The sequence below is a fragment of the Anguilla rostrata genome, chromosome 4, assembly GCF_018555375.3.
Source record: "Anguilla rostrata isolate EN2019 chromosome 4, ASM1855537v3, whole genome shotgun sequence".
NCBI classification, from domain to species: domain Eukaryota; kingdom Metazoa; phylum Chordata; class Actinopteri; order Anguilliformes; family Anguillidae; genus Anguilla; species Anguilla rostrata.
Genome location: NC_057936.1, coordinates 43,259,785 through 43,276,627, shown reverse-complemented (window position 1 = coordinate 43,276,627; position 16,843 = coordinate 43,259,785). Strand labels below are relative to the sequence as shown.

Sequence of the window (16,843 nt, the reverse complement as noted above, 5' to 3'; positions counted from 1 at the left end):
CATGGCTGCCACTTAGATACTTCCAGGTCATTTCACTCAGTTAGGAACCTTCCTAAGCAAAAAAGACTATTCGGACCATAGACCGTATAAAAATATGGACGAAGTGCTTCATGATGTCACCCACTGATCTGCTATGATTAGTGCTCACTGGCGCATGAAGCCCAAACTAGGGCGCAGCCACATTTCCCGTTGCAACCAATGCAAGCGCAGTGGAGCGAAAGACTGGAGTCCACTAGAGGAAAATCCACCCCGACTACCTTACATGGTAATTAGACACGCCCACATCTGGACAACAAGCATGGCCTTGCAACCACAGAACCGTACTGTCATAACATTTCAAAAAAGTTAATTGTGCAAGATACGTTTAGTGTTAAGATATTTACATAGAAAAATAGATAAAATAGATCACTAGCTAATTAGCTAGCTAGTTATATAGACAGATAACAAAACTCTAGATAGCTAGACAGATATATCATCTAGCTAACTTGCTAGTTAACAGATAGATCGATAGCAAGACAGTAAGCTTGCTTCCCCTAGCTAAGTAAATCCCGCTAGCTTGTCTTCTTAAAGAACTGCTTACAAATCTGATTTCACAAACAACATATACAAATTATAAAAGACGAGACTTTATGAGAATCTGCAATCAATTGAAACCCCGAAATGGTCAGAAATCGAACCTTGTTTATCTGAAAATGTCTCAAATGTATTAACCGAAAGAACTGGAGAGAAGAATCCTTAGAATAGCGGTTAGTACAGTTGAACGCAGCACACAACATTTTTGGACCTTGAACTTTTAAATGGTGACATCGTATGTAGCTAGCTAATCGGAATAAAATGACACAGCATCACACCTGCCGTTGAAGCACTCTGCCTGGCTGTGAGGACGGGGAAATCCTTATATGGTCATACAGTAGTAGGACAAGCCACATTGCACGCACTGAAATTAACTCAGATTTGGGAATTTTTTAAAAATCAGACCCAGGGGAGACATTACAAGGGATGGGATTAACTAATTAAACCATCATTTCTTGTGTAAAAAAAATTATTGACTTTATATTTCCTCAGAGAAAACCGGCCTCTTTTCAGGCTTTCCCCATTGCCTTAACATTGGGTGGGCGGGGTTTCAAGTTCTTTTTGCAACCAGGCGTTGCAGTTCACGCAGTAGCCACTGGGGTAAAAGGCTTCACTCATAGAGGCGAGTTGTTGCCCCTTGATTCGGACGCAGCCATATTGGGTTGGGATGGCAGGTATGCCATCCCGGCAAGTTACGCCTTGGCGGGGGCATGCCCCATATCTATACAGCACCGAGAGTTTGGCACTTTTCAGGGTTCCCCACAGAAATAACCACAACAGCCGCAGACACTCAGCCCTTAAAAACATTAAATTCTGTACGTTCTGACCCCATTTCAACAGACAGATTTCATAAACAACTTCACATGTCCACACAATAAAGCCCCAAACTATGGGGATTTTGCGTTTTCTCCTTCTTCTTCTCTTTCTTCTTCTTCTTCTTCTTCTCATTCTTATTTTCCTGCCGCCTATCCCACTAACAACATGTCTCCTCATTGGACATTTTACCAACACCAGCCAAATCTTCACCTCCACGACCCAATCAAAAACTCGCATACACACGCAAAATACCCATACCTTTTTACTCTGAAACATTTCCAGTTTAAACAGCTAATCTGCCTGCGGCCTAATGGGTAAGGTTGCAGTCTTGGGAACATGGGGTCCTAGGTTCAAGCCCAGCTATGAACACGTTTCTACCCGCCGTTCACCGAACGTATACACTGCATTATGATGTACCGTCTGCACGTTCAGTTATTAACCGGCTACAATATTGCAAAGCCATATGGATTCAACGGGAGCTCTTCTGCGCTTTAGTTTAGTTTAGCAAAACAGCGAAGAGGATTCCCACCTGCAGATAAGCCTATCAAAATGCCTTATAAACCTTACAAACACTAAAAGTGCATCTCCACGAAATAACAGACAACGGAGCAGGTACAAACTGGCGACCTAGGGAGCTCTAATTCTACGGGCTTGCTGATTCTTTTGTCAATCAAGGCTCGTTGGATGGCCGTCAGATCCGTGAGTACATACACTGGCCATATTTCACCTGCGTTTCTGATGCGTTCACACTTATGCTACCGCACCCTTTGTCACAGCCACGGTTTTACATATATAGCAAACCGAAACTGCTAAACGGTACACGCTCATCCACACACGTTTGGCCTGTCCATGTACTTATGCATGCTTATACACACAGGGCCAAGTGACGAAAGAATTGAGGAAATATTGGGTACCATTGCTTTTGAATACATCTTATTTAATTTCGGCGAGGCAAGATAGCCTATATTCTTTGTAGTACCGTAACTTGGCATCATTTTGATATCAATACTTTTAATGCCAGGCCTGGATTTTGGCAGTCTGAATGAATGAGTTATAGACAGTGTATGTCTTGTATGTGTGAGTAACTTTTTTGTACGTTGAAAACGTGTTTTTTTATGAGATATACATAGACGCCGCATTGGCCTTTGGATTGTACGTCAACGTCGCCGCCATATTGGACCAGTCAAGACCGGACTGAAAACAAATACAAGTAAACGCGGGAGCTGCGGTTTTTCTGGATAAAAAGCACTGTAACGTTTACATTTCTCAACCGATTTCAATGAGTCGTTTTTATATTCAAGGTTAATGATCTACGTGGAGTACAAAAAAAAGTTTTATCTCCAGTTACTTAGAATCTCGACAGTTAGGCTATAATCGCTGCTAGACGCTCAAGAGAGGAGTGTGTATCATTAGGTTTACATGAACTGAATTACTTACGTGGTGGAAAATAATTCATTGTCATAAGGAATTACCACAGTTAATTTTAACCTGGCAAGCTGGCTAGAAAGTAATAAATGCATTATAACATTTAGATGCTGATTCTGGAACGTTTTTCATTAGAACATGCTTGTTTTTTCACTGCTTGCTAGCTAACTTGAGTAGGATTGCAAGCAGCAAATAACCTTGATTGTAAGGCTAGCTTTGCTTGTTAGCTACCTACCAATGTTTTCTTGCAAGCCGTGTTTTGTTTTTGAACAAATTAAACTGAACATAACCACAATCATTTTACAATTTAATATAGCTAGAAAGCAAATGGTTAGCCTGGAACGATTTGGGGCAATTTGGACATTTAATATGTTATGTATTAAAATAATAAATCAAAACACAAATTTAATGTTGCAAGAAAACATTGGTAGCAAGTTAACCAGCAAAGCTAGCCTTTATAAATGCTAAATGATGCTGGCAATCCTACTCATGTTAGCTAGCAAGCAAATAGCAAGAAATCAAGCTTGTTCTAATGAAAAACGTTTCAGCTAAAATTAATAATGCATTCATTACTTTCTAGCCAGCTTGCCAGGTTAGAATTATTGTGGTTATGTTTTGTTTAATTCGTTCAAAATCAAAACACGACTTGCAAGAAAACATTGGTAGGTAGCTACCAAGCAACGCTAGCCTTACAATCAAGGTTATTTGATGCTCACAACCCTACTCAAATTATCTAGCATTTATTACTTTCAAGTCAGCTTGCCAGGTTAAAATTAACTGTGGCAATTTCTTATGACAATGAATTATTTTCCACCACGTAAGTAATTCAGTTCATGTAAACCTAACGTTGATACACACTCCTCTCTCGAGCGTCTAGCAGCGATTATAGCCTAACTATCGAGATTCTAAGTAACTGGAGATTTTTAAAAAATGTTATACTCCACGTAGATCATAAACCCTTGAATATAAAAACGACTCATTGAAATCGGTTGAGAAATGTAAACGTTACAGTGCTTTTTATCCAGAAAAACCGCAGCTCCCCCCTTTACTTGTATTTGTTTTCAGTCCGGTCTTGCCTGGTCCAATATGGCGGCGACGTTGACGTATCGCAGAAACGAGCCGAAGCAGTCAATGCGGCTTCTAAGTATATATGCATATGGTTCTTACGGTCGGGGAAAAATTATGACAACGCAACCGAGTTAAGTAGCATTGGAGTTGCGAATCGGGAGCCAACTTCATCGTCGTGAAATACGGCTACGTTATATACTTTTAGGTGTGCTACGCCAACATTTTCACTGACTCCATCCAAGCACCCCATTTGAAAATGTTTGGGGCAGCACTGCCTCGTCTAGCAAACATCTTTATTGCAATGATCCTGTTGTCTCTAAAATAAACGACACACTTCCCTTTTCCCAATGTAAAACTAAAAGCTTGCATGTTTTCAAACGTACGTCTACGGAAGAGACAGCATTTCAGCCATTTTCAGACGCCATATTGCGATGGCCATTCACAGAACATGGCAAATATGTGTTGAACAGATGAAAACGAAAAGTAACTTAGCTACATGAAAACCCAGAAATTTGGCGTAACGTTATTTTTCTCGGGTTCAACAACACTGGAACGTTGAGATAAAAACCCATCGTTTTCACGACACGTCATCAGGACTACGTTATTGTTTACCTTGTCCATGCTATGTAGCTAGCTAATGTTAGCCATTCTAACGGTTTGGCTCATACGATTAAGGACTAAATAGGAAACCAAGAAGCCTATACGTTACAACATGGCTAGATAATGTGACTAGTTTCAAGGAAAATATTAGTGAGTTTCGTTACATTTCATGAACTAGCTTTGTACTTTTTTTGTTACTACGTTATGACAGGGAAATGTTTGTTACCTTGCTTGAAGACGAAATTGTCGAGTTTTATAGCAGCTCGTGCGCAGTCCAGTCAAGTTCCAATACTGCAGTTCCCTGTGTGTAACCCTAGAACCAATGTTCAGTGGTTAGAGCCATAGAGCGCACTAGAGAGGCAGGAGGTGACAGAAGTTGCAGAAACCAATATGGCGTCCAGTCTATTTTTATACGGTCTACGCGTCCAGTGTACTGTAGCTCTCGATTTCTTGATAGACTATAATGGAGAAACTCCTGCCTTTTTCTATCAGACTAAGGGGTTTACAGTCACATTTTCAACACAGTGAAATCCAACATACATATACGAATCAATACGTGATTTTTCTTGACACGATTCGATAACGAAGTTGTAGCCGAGTTGTTTTATTCAACACTAGACTCTGGTTGGTCAACATGAGTCACCAGATCACTCTGATTTGTGAAACGCATAAAACTGATGAATAGCCTACACTCTAAAAAGGGTTCATTAGGGTTCTATATAGAACCTTAAGGTTCTTTATCCTCTACCAAAGAACCATCTGCCTAAAAAGGTTCTATACAAAAGTATGTAAGAGCACAAAGGACCTTTTTTTGAAAAGGGTGCTGAAATTCCTGGAATTTGTACGAGGAGAGTTCAATTCTAAATATGAACTGAAAATTGACAGTTGACCAGTTTCCAACAAGGTAAAGGTGGGTACAACTTCTGAAAGACTACCCTACAAACACACTACGTAATGACAACGTTGCACTTTGGTCGTAATTTGGTAAGTCGCAACATTACCAACAGGTGACGTTGTGACAACATTGCTCTATGCTCGCAAAATAACCAGTCCTCATGGGGACTGTTCTGCAACGTTGCAGTAACGTTGTAGAATTACGCAAATACGATGTAATTTAATAACGTAACAATTACGTTATATCACAGTCCTCATCCTTACTTAATTTGAAACGTTACTGGTAGGTTGTCAGAACGTTTGTAAATGACGTATTGGTTTACAGTAATATGTCTATCTGTCACGTTATATCCAATGCAGGGTTTATTATTATTATTATTATTATTTATTTTTTTATTTTTATATATATGATGGATAAGCAGGTATAGGGTTCTAGGGTGGCTGACATGGATAGGGATTTTATAGTAGGACTAGGTGTAAAGCATGGAGGATAAAATATAGTTTAGGGTGAAGGGATTTTTGAGTGTGAATCTATTGTCTGATACACACTCCGGAGCAGAAGGTGGCGGTAATTCACCAATTGGGATGGCAGGTATGCCATCCCGCCAAGTTACGCCTTGGCGGGGGCATGCCCCATACCTATACAGCACCAAGAGTTTGGCACTTTTCAGGGTTCCCCACAGAAATAACCACAACAGCCACAGACACTCAGCCCTTAAAAACATTAAATTCTGTACATTCTGACCCCTTTTCAACAGACAGATTTCATAAACAACTTCACATGTCCACACAATAAAGCCCCAAACTAAGGGGATTTTGCGTTTTCTCTTTCTTCTTCTTCTTCTTCTTCTTCTCATTCTTATTTTTCCTGCCGCCTACCCCACTAACAACATGTCTCCCCATTGGACATTTTACCGACATCAGCCAAATCCTCATCCTCACGACCCAATCAAAAACTTGCATACACATGCAAAATACCCATACCTTTTTACTCTGAAACATTTCCAGTTTAAACAGCTAATCTGCCTGCGGCCTAGTGGGTAAGGTTGCAGTCTTGGGAACATGGGGTCCTAGGTTCAAGCCCAGCTATTAACACGTTTCTACCCGCCGTTCACCGAACGTATACACTGCATTATGATGTACCGTCTGCACGTTCAGTTATTAACCGGCTACAATATTGCAAAGCCATATGGATTCAACGGGAGCTCTTCTGTGCTTACTGGCCTGTGTTCTTCTTTAAAACCACGGACAGGTTTGCTAATGATATTTCATGCATTGCATAGCTATGTCATGGTGCTGCACTAACAAAGTCACAGACTGGTAAACCTCCAGTTGAAGGATTGAATCCCGCCTCGCCCTCAGGCAGATAATTTCCTCTTTTACACTAACGTTTTCTTACACTTTTATATTTTCTTTACCAAAACTCACTCACGGCCACCCATATGCATTTCATGACGGCAAATGTATTCATTTTATTAAAAAGTTACACCAGTTCACCACTGTGCCATTTCTACTAACTATATTTCTTCACTTGGCTACCGTACAAAACCTTCTTATCAGCAAACGCCACATTTCTACATTCATGTTACCTCGCCCTGTTCTCTATCTAGCCACATACAAACAATTACTACGTATGTACGTTCTGCAACTCCCCATTAAAACATTACATTTAAAATCATGACTTACTCATAAGTATAACTACTAGTACTGAACGTGAGAAAAGCACATCAGTGCAATAGATTTCACACGTTACTTAACCCTCCACTTTAACTGTCGATGCTTTACACCGACTATTATATATACCGTTCCATAAGGAAACTAAGCTCGCTCATGGTCACTTTATTTACTCCGCACTATAGTCTGTGATCATGTCAACCTTCATGCCCATTCTGCTAAAAACATATTGTTTCAACTACGCAATTTCATCATTTCGTCCTAATTTCTCTCACACTGTTGTTATTTTCTCATATGCAAAGCCTGCTGGAACATATGCGTCTGCTCCTATTCTCCACTAGCAAGTTTTCCGGTTCTAGCTTAGCAAAACAGCGAACAGGATTTCCACCTGCAGATAAGCCTATCAAAATGCCTTATAGCCTAAACCTTACAAACACTAAAAGTGCATCTCCACGAAATAACAGACAACGGAGCAGGACAGCAGGGTACACAAGTTGCGACCTAGGCAGCTCTAATTCTACGGGCTTGCTGATTCTTTTCTCAATCAAGGCTCGTTGGATGGCCCGTCAAATCCGTGAGTACATACACTGGCCATATTTCACCTGCGTTTCTGTTGCGTTTACACTCACGCCACTGCACCCTTTGTCACAGCCACTGTTTTACATATATAGCAAACCGAAACTGCTAAATGGTACACGTTCATCAGACTGTACAAATTCACACAAGGATAGCCATAATCCTCAACCGTTTCTTACAGGGTCACTTCACATTTCTCACTCTCATAATAAAACGCTTTGCAAAAAGAAATGATATCTCATAAAAAAACACGTTTTCAACGTACAAAAATGCCAAGTTACTCAAAAGTATTGATATCAAAATGACGCCAAGTTACGGTATTACAAACAATATAGGCTATCTTGCCTCACCGAAATTACATAAGATGTATTTCAAAGCAATGCTACCCAATATTTCCTCAATTCTTTCAAGTCACTTGGCCCTGTGTTTTGTAATCTTACCATTTTACAATGTCATGCAAACTTTGTGTCAGATCAAAGAGTCAAATAGTTCGAATTGCCTCATGGAACACATTGAAATTCATGTACAAAACTGCTGCTGAGTAACTACAGGAAGCATATTTCTCCAGAAAACATGTTTATACTTTCTTCTGAACTGAATTTGAGTATATGTACAAGTTATTGTATATTTGCTACGTACAATAATTACTGCATGTAAAATACATATTGTACATACATACATAGAGAACTTCTTTATTGCCATGGGGACATTTCCCTCGCAGCATGTTACATTCACATTTATGAACACACACTTATACCAAGAAACATACTATCATTCACGCAACAGAAAGGCTGGGCGGCGAAATACATACATACCAATACAAATTGGACATATACACGCCTATTGACTGTGAGAGAGCCATCTACACATATGTTTGGGCTGTCCATGTAGTGCATGCTTATACACACAGGGCCAAGTGACTTGAAAGAATTGAGGAAATATTGGGTAGCATTGCTTTGAAATACATCTTATGCAATTTCGGTGAGGCAAGATAGCCTATATTGTTTGTAGTACCGTAACTTGGCGTCATTTTGATATCAATACTTTTGAGTAACTTGGCATTTTTGTACGTTGAAAACGTGTTTTTTATAAGATAAGCTGTACACCACCTGCTGTAAAACAAGAAGACGGTATATCCAATCACATGCGCATATTGCTGTGACGTGCTCTTGGAAGAAGGTCGCTGTGATTTCAAATTCTCCGTGGGAAAAGCTGGGTTTGACGGCGTTCAAGAGCAGGTAAGCGTTTCATTATGCCTTTATATTTTTTAACTGAATGTATTAATGCAACAAAACTGGATGCCAACCGCCGTAAAAGTTAACAAGAAGAACTGAATGCATTGGAGACCTTTTCAGTTAGTAGTATTTGCAATGTAATGTTGGAGTCCTACTTTCAACATGCATGTTTGCAGTTCTAGCTGAATGTTGCTAATGCTTTAAGTTAGCCGGTGAAATGGCGTCTGTTCAGACCTGGCGTCTGTTTGGGACTAATTTCAGTTAGTGTTCTGTTAGATAACATATTTGCTACTTTGAGTATTTAACGATAATAGCCCAGTGCAAATGTAATGTTAGACCAGCTAACATTACCTAGCTGATCTCGGCGATGGCTTGTTTAGTTGGTTAACAATTGAAATAATTCGACATGTATAAACGGCGGTCCGAGGCGTAAAGCACCTTTGTTCATGTCCTTTTAGCTAGCATTGTTGCCAAGCTAACGTATGTGGCGCTCTTTTGAAAGCTGTAATTCACTGTGTCCACGTCATAATGAGATATCAACATGCTGGTTAAAATATGCATCATAAATATGATATAAGATAGTTGTGTGGTCTTCATTTGGTTTTTGGTGTTTGACAAACTGGAGCTAGCAAGCCTTTTCAAGCTAGCATTGTTGGTGCCTCTTTTGAAAGCTATTTTTGCGCTCTTTTGAAAGCATTTAGCTAAACATTATTTCCATTGGAAATACAAAAACTTTTTTTCGTCAACATCCTCTAGCATTATTACTCCATACCTGGTGTAATCGTGGCCTTAAAATTTTTTAATGAATAAATAAATTGCCTTTGGCTTCGCACCAGTGCATTGTGTAATCAATATTAATCAAGAGTATTTCTCTGTATTTTCACCAAATACTGACTTAAATTGAATTTCTTTTGCGGAGTTCTCTACATTTGGCGCAACAGCTCAAATGGAAACTAGAGCAGATCAGATCAGAATGAAGGTAGTTATGGATATTATATGGAAACAGCTCTTGGCTCATTGACTGTTTGTCATTGTCAAAACACAATTACGATTTTAGCCTGCTACGTGTGTTACTCAATGTATTTTTCTTACTTGGTCCAATTTCATATCCTTTCAGCTCCCACACATGGCCTTATGACTGTTGCCCCAGTGAAGAACCCGAGGTCCAGCCTTCCCCACTCAAGACATGCCTGAGACAAGAGTGACTGTATTCCAAGTTGAACAATGCACGGGAGGCCTGTGAATTTGGGCAGTGTGATTTGGAACTGTATAGTACATAATAAGACTCTATTGAGCTCTTATAACCTTATTAAATAGCTAACATGGAAAGCATTTTTGAAAATGAAGTAACATGAAAAAATTAATGTGACATGTCTTTAATGGCGATTGCAAGCCCTTAAAAAGTCTTAAATTGTCTTAAATTTATTTTTGTTCATAAAATTGTCTAATACATCATGACAGTTGAATATATCATGGTGTATTTATCTGTGGTTACAATGCGTTTGTATTTGAATGTTAAAAGCCTGCAATGTGTCCTTTTCTTGGACCAAAATAAACATTTGGACAAATGCCCAAACCAATGTTGTTATTTTAGATAATTGTAAAAATGTCAAGTAGCTAAGAGTACAACTTGCCTGTGCTTACTTGTGTGGCAAACTGTCTTAAATGTTATTCCAAGAAGCATTTAAAGTTACAATCTCAAAGATTTCAGTTTCGTTCTCTATGGCGGTGCCAATGGCGAGAAGCGGTAATTGCAGGTGCGTTTTTGGACCTCACTTGTGGACTGCATTTATATAGCGCTTTTATCCAAAGCGCTTTACAATTGATGCCTCTCGTTCGCCAGAGCAGTTAGGGGTTAGGTGTCTTGCTCAAGGACACTTCGACACTCCCAGGGCGGGGTTTGAACCGGCAACCCTCCGACTGCCAGACAATCGGTCTTACCTCCTGAGCTATGTGGCCCCTGTCACTTCCCATAGATCCAACCCGATCCAACCATTGTCGCCTGTGTGACGTCAGTCAGTTGGCACCTGGGCCACGCCAACTATAACACTTATTATTTACTGAATAAAAAATGGTTGTTATAAAAGTAATGTTATGTACATACATATTCATTGTCTAACATTAGGCTAACTTAAGCTGTCTTTACACTGCCGAGCTGGGTTAAAATGCTGTAGCAGATCTGGGGTAGGATTAGTGATGATCAATTTCCACACACGTTCTTTATCCACATTTTGCCCGGTATGAACATCTTTACACTGCAGAGAAGAATTTGCGGGATTCGCTGTGGCTTGTGAAGTATGTATCTCGTGCACAATAAACAGTCTTTTTCGTGAATGACTGTTGTGTAATATTTTTGAAACAACTGCCTTACAAAATGTTACCCCTGGTGTTTCAGGTTTCGCTAGCTAAACTGTTTGAGAATAAAGCTGAGCTGGGTGTTAAATTAGCAATCAGAACAAGAAGAATAAAAAAAACAAAGGAGATTTCATCAAAAAAGTGCATCAAGGCTGAAGGAACATATGAGGAAGCGTAATAAAATAATAACAATGCTAATCCATACTGCCGTATTCTTCTATTTAGTTTTCTCCGGCTTGACATCTTTACACAGAAATCAGACCCGGCTCTGATCCACGTATACTCCGGCTTTATTCCTATCATTATGATTACTGATGAACTTGATGTCAATGAAAATAACGGTAACGTTAAGGCCAGTTCAGATCAATGATTCGCAACGAGACGAAACGGTTTTAGAATGTTGCAGAGAAAACTGCAGCGGTGTGAACTGGTTAGTAGCAGAGCCGTTGCCTGCCCCTTTAGTTAGCTACATTGCAACGTTGGAACAAGGTAGCATTGCATTCGAGAGACGGTTGGCGAGGTCGGTACCGGTCGGTAGCGTTAGCTAGCGTTTTTTCTAATTGTTAGCTGACATTAGATTGTGTTAATTAGCTAGCTAGCTAACGCAACGTTACCTGATATGAGAGATGGATACTGTGCGCAACGTTGTCTAAACTAATGTTGCCATTCTTGACATGGTCCGGTAGCTAGCGTTAGCTGTGCAAATAGCTATGTAATTTAGTAACGTTACATTGTCATCAAATGTAATACGAAATCTACATCAAGAAATAAATATGACCTCTCATGTTACACAAGAACTTTTTAGGCTTCCATAACTTTCTCTGTTATTGTAGCAGACACCGGAAAAAACAGTAGGCCGCTCACACACAAGTGAGTTGAAGAGCAAGCCTGTTGCGTTAGCTCCGCCTACCCTCTCTGGTGGACCAACTGATGGGTGATGGAAAATGCGTCACTAACTATGCACCGCTTGTGATTTTTTCCTGGGAATGTCGCCACAGACACCCAGTTCTTTAATCATAAATAAATATAATAATAGGCTCAATCACCATTGTGTTACCTAATTCGGCGACAGACTTATCAGACTTTTATTTTAATGAAAACCTTCGAGATTATTACTTTAAAATGCCTAAAAAGCCTTAAATTTAACTTTGCTAATGCCTACAGACATCCTACTTTAATATGTGGGTGATCCTAACTTAAATGTAGTTCACCGTTTGAAAAAGACAAAAATACTCAACACTATTAATGTTGAAATCATTGGTCTATGGTTATTACTGTCCTGAAACTACCCTTCACCCTTTTTATGTTTTTGTATCTAGTTTTGTATGTTTGTCTCATCTTCTGTACCATAATTATGCTTGCACATATTGCCTACCTTGAAATGCAAACTTGAACCTGATCTCAATGGTATTCTATACAATGACAATAAAGCCTTTCTATTCTATTTGGGCTTGATATGTGTACATTTCTTATTGCTGCACTTAAAGTATCTTTGAAAATAAATTTTGAATTTTTGAAAAATTTTACAGAAGCAATGGCATTTCATTGGTAGGATAGAATGGAGATCAAAATTACAACACCATGATATACCTTTTTTTTAATAGGCTACACAAAATCTAAATGTATGGTCAGGGTTTAGTAAGTAAGTGACCAATCCGCAATGTTGTGGAAAGGTAAATAACGTAAATAACGTTACGACGGATGACTGCCTGGCGACGTAATCACAACGTCGGGGTAAGTTTATTCTATTACATTGTTAAACGTAAAGTTGTAAGGACCTAACTGTTACGTATCCACAACGTTGTTTTGCGACGTCGCAGCGACGGGGCGCTGGTCTTACGTTTTTACGGTAATACTGTGTAAATCGAGACGTCGACACAACCACATTTTGTTAGTAGGGTAATATTTTTATAAAGGGAACAATTTGGTGAGCTGCTGAATGCTAGTTATGCTGTTTTTATCATGCCGTTTTAACTTACAGGTGTCAGTATTGTTACAGTAACTGTTAACAGGAATATTAGCTATATTAGCAGATGTGTGATCTGTTGTCAACAAACGTTACTGTTAGCTAGCTAACGTCAGTTACCTAGTTAACGTCATGTCAACTAGCTTCGTGAAATAATGTCTAATAATGTTGCTACTTACACATATCTAATGTCTTAAACATATGGTAGATATCTAGATATAAGCACTGTATATTCAGATGGATATGAAATAGTTGCTTACCGGTGTGTATTGTTGCATCCCTGTCACCCTGCACAGTGAAATGTGTAGGGAATGGAGGAAGTGATGACATCGCGTCACTCCTAGCCAGTGGTGTAGTGCAGGGCAGAGTGCAGGGTATACGCAGTTATACGGCGTATACCAGGTGTTAAATTGGGGGTAGACGGCATCCACCCACCTTTGGTAAATTAATAAATAATTTTGACCAGCAGTTTTACAAATTGGCTAACTATGACAATCCAGTCCATTTTTCGTATGCTCGAGTCCATATGTCCCCTCTAGCCAGTTACTCGCTCAACCAATCAAAAATCCGAAGAAAAAAAAACTCAGGAGGAACAGTCGTTCATATAGACAGGCACAGAAAGAAAAATATCATTGCTTGTCTTGATTGTTTGGAAGCTGACGCAGTAGGTAGCTAATTTCATTAAAATGTTGCATAGATTAAATTACATGTCAAAGAGAGATGAATGTCCCCACGAACGCCGGCTGTTATTATCGGCAGCTTTGATTGCTTGAGCAAAATCAGCAGGTTGCTGGTCAGCAGCTAAGCTACTATTGAATATTTCCCACATAGGCTACATAACGTTTTATTCAGCGGCGACTGGCGAGCTGAAAATTGGTGGGGCGCAAAACGTTCCTTTAAACTAATCATTGATCTCAGCCTGTTTTCATTAGTAATTTTTCCTTTATTATCAAGCGTGCCGACGATCGGACTATCAAATGGCAAGTAGTCTAACACACAGCGTCTTCACCGTGTTCGGGGGAATAAATCATAAATTCAGTTTATCCGTTAAAAATCAGTTTTTTCACCAAGTAGCCTACACTTAACAAACAGGATACAGCACTCTGTTATCTACCGTGTTAGCTCTGAGAAATCACTATGCTAATTTGTCCTTGTTTACGAGCATTTGTGTATGCACTTAACGCTGCACCGAAATCAGTTGGTCATTATAAAAACCTATACGCACGGAAGGCATTATTACACATTTTATTACAAGAAAAACTCACTGAGAAATGAATTATAAGTTAATCGGCTATTACTTATTCATACTTTCATATATTTCGGTGTCCTAAAAACATTACAGCTGCCAGCGTCGTGGGGGACTTAGAATTCTAAAGCCACTTTAGAAGCAAGTCTCTGGGCTAGACCAGTAAATCTAGTTTGAACAAGGATATTTTTGCATGCAGATCTTAACCAATATGTTGTCTGCAGTGTGGCATAAAGCATTTTAGTTTTGCGAATGGGTTTTTTTAAATTTTTTTAATTATGATGAAAATGAGACATGCGCGTTGTAAATTCCAGCAAGCTACTACATCAACATCAACAGCCCCCCTACTTCCAAGTTTGATCCTAGAGAGTATACAAGGACCTGGTTGAAGAGCCACCGTGCTGCCTCTTCTGTGCGTTCTAGACAGTGCAGTGTGAAAACCCCTGCAGAAAGTAAGTCTGTCTGGAATATACTGTAGTACAGGGGTAGACAGGCTGTTGACAGCTTTAAAAACCTGCACTGACAATAAATCTTTTGTTCAAAATCAGTTATTTGTTATTTGATGTTCATATAAGTATTGCACTACTTACCTAAGTACCTACCTGGTAAGTCCCTTGAGCCAGAAATATGAGCACTTATTTAGAATCCCAGCATTGGGTTGAGAGAGTATATCACTGTGGTTTTCATGATATGTTGTAAAATGTATATATTTTTGTTCATTGTTATTAACTAAATGTTGTTATTGTTTTTAACATGTTGTTTTGAATATATTGTTGAATTCTTTGAATGATGATGATATTTGAATGTTTGTTAAAAATAACTAATCTCTGACTGAAACACAATGTTTGCCTCATCTTGAATATACCTTACATTCATGCATTAGGCCTGTGTAGGACCAGTAATATTTGCAAACTGCCCCTTGACAAATAATGTTAATTTTATAATGGTGGCACACTCTGGCCTACACTATCTGTTGCAAATCAGCTGTTCCAAGAGACTGTTTACAAAAGAAACTACTGGCCCATAGGCTACTTGTAAGGTGAGAGAACAGTTGTCCAATTTTCATGTGTGGATGGACTAAGGAATAAGGAATAGTTCACTCAAAATGCATAATTATGTAGTTGTCTCACCCTATAGTCTGTGGGCCAGTATTGATTGCAAAATATGCACCTCTTCTGTGGCTAATGTTAATTTCATAATGATCCTTACTCCCTGAAGTCAAGCAGCAGAAGTTAAGTGACAATGTGCAAATACTACTGGCCCATTTTTGAGTTAACTAAATATGCAAGAGTGGTCTTACATGTCACTGTTTATAACACAGGGCGTTTGTCCTTTGCTGGACAGGCCGCTTAAAAAAAAGAATTGGGGGCATAAATTAAGAGTACCCACTTCTCTAGGCACCACTACACCACTGGGCATTTTGTATTGCATTTTTGAAGCGTCTTTGAAAGCGGACAGCCAGGACATGTGATTGGCTTGTTTCGTCATTAGCGCAAATAACCCCAACCCCCTCCCCTCTTCAAAAAAACAATTGACACGAGTCACGCGACGGAGATGCTGTAACGTTACAGTCAAGTATGTGCTAGTCTCTAGATGCAGTGGAAACTTAGGACCGTAAGCTATACAACAGATGGTTCCCCGAACCTCCTCATTTTATTGTAGTTGTCTGCTGCTTACAGTTAATTTACCTGAAAACTTTTGAGTACCACACAACCTAGCTATATGAACGCTGCTGATACATAATAAATGAATCTTGTGATTTTAACCTGCTAACGTTAGCTGCTAGCTAGTTTCCCCGCTAAAAAGTAGCGATCATGCTAAAATAGTTGTGAGATTAGCTAACCGGTTAAGGTTAATGTTAAACGTGTATCTAATTTAGCAAACGTTACGTCTTGATTAACACTTTATCTGACTCCTCACACCGAAGGGAATGTCAGCAAAGAGGGCGAAAACAAATATTAGGCATTTCTTTGCCAGGCCTGCCCTACCAAGTCAACATGTAAGTCTTTATCTCATACTCATAGGTTAGCTAACATTACGTTAGTCAACAACCTGAATGTCAGTGAAGGTTAAGGTTAGCTAACTTAGCTAACTAAGCTGCTTCTAACCTTATTTTTAATTACATGTCAATACATCAACGTGTGTGTGTTTTTAAAAATAATAATAATTTAAAGGTTCACTTAGCTTGGTGTTTATTATGTTCATCCCCCACAAATCAAGGTGTATTTTAGCTAAGTTAGTGTCTAGTGTTTAAATGCACCCTTGTGATGTCATGTCAGGCAGCTGAGGAGACTCAGGCTAGTGAGAGAGACAGGGCTACAGGTGAGATTTCATTAAATGCACCCTTGTCTCTCTTTTTGCACATGTTAGTAGAGGTAACTGAAAGACCTTCCTCTTCATGGTATAATGTCATTG

At 39.3% G+C, this 16,843-nt stretch overlaps 1 protein-coding gene across 8 annotated transcripts in view; it reads right to left on the bottom strand.

Annotated features, from left to right (window-relative positions):
• LOC135254122 (zinc finger protein 271-like) overlaps positions 1 to 13,553 on the bottom strand; it is an 88,704-nt gene extending 75,151 nt beyond the window's left edge. For 2 of the 8 annotated variants that reach the window (XR_010329762.1, XM_064334086.1), the window contains exon 1: positions 4,709 to 5,034. The gene's annotated coding sequence lies outside the window, so the exon portion shown is untranslated. Of the gene's footprint in view, positions 1 to 4,708; positions 5,136 to 13,442 lie in introns of those variants that run through there. The other 6 variants (XM_064334090.1, XM_064334087.1, XM_064334091.1 and 3 more) reach the window with 6 other exon arrangements.
• Between the last annotated feature and the right edge of the window lie 3,290 nt (positions 13,554 to 16,843).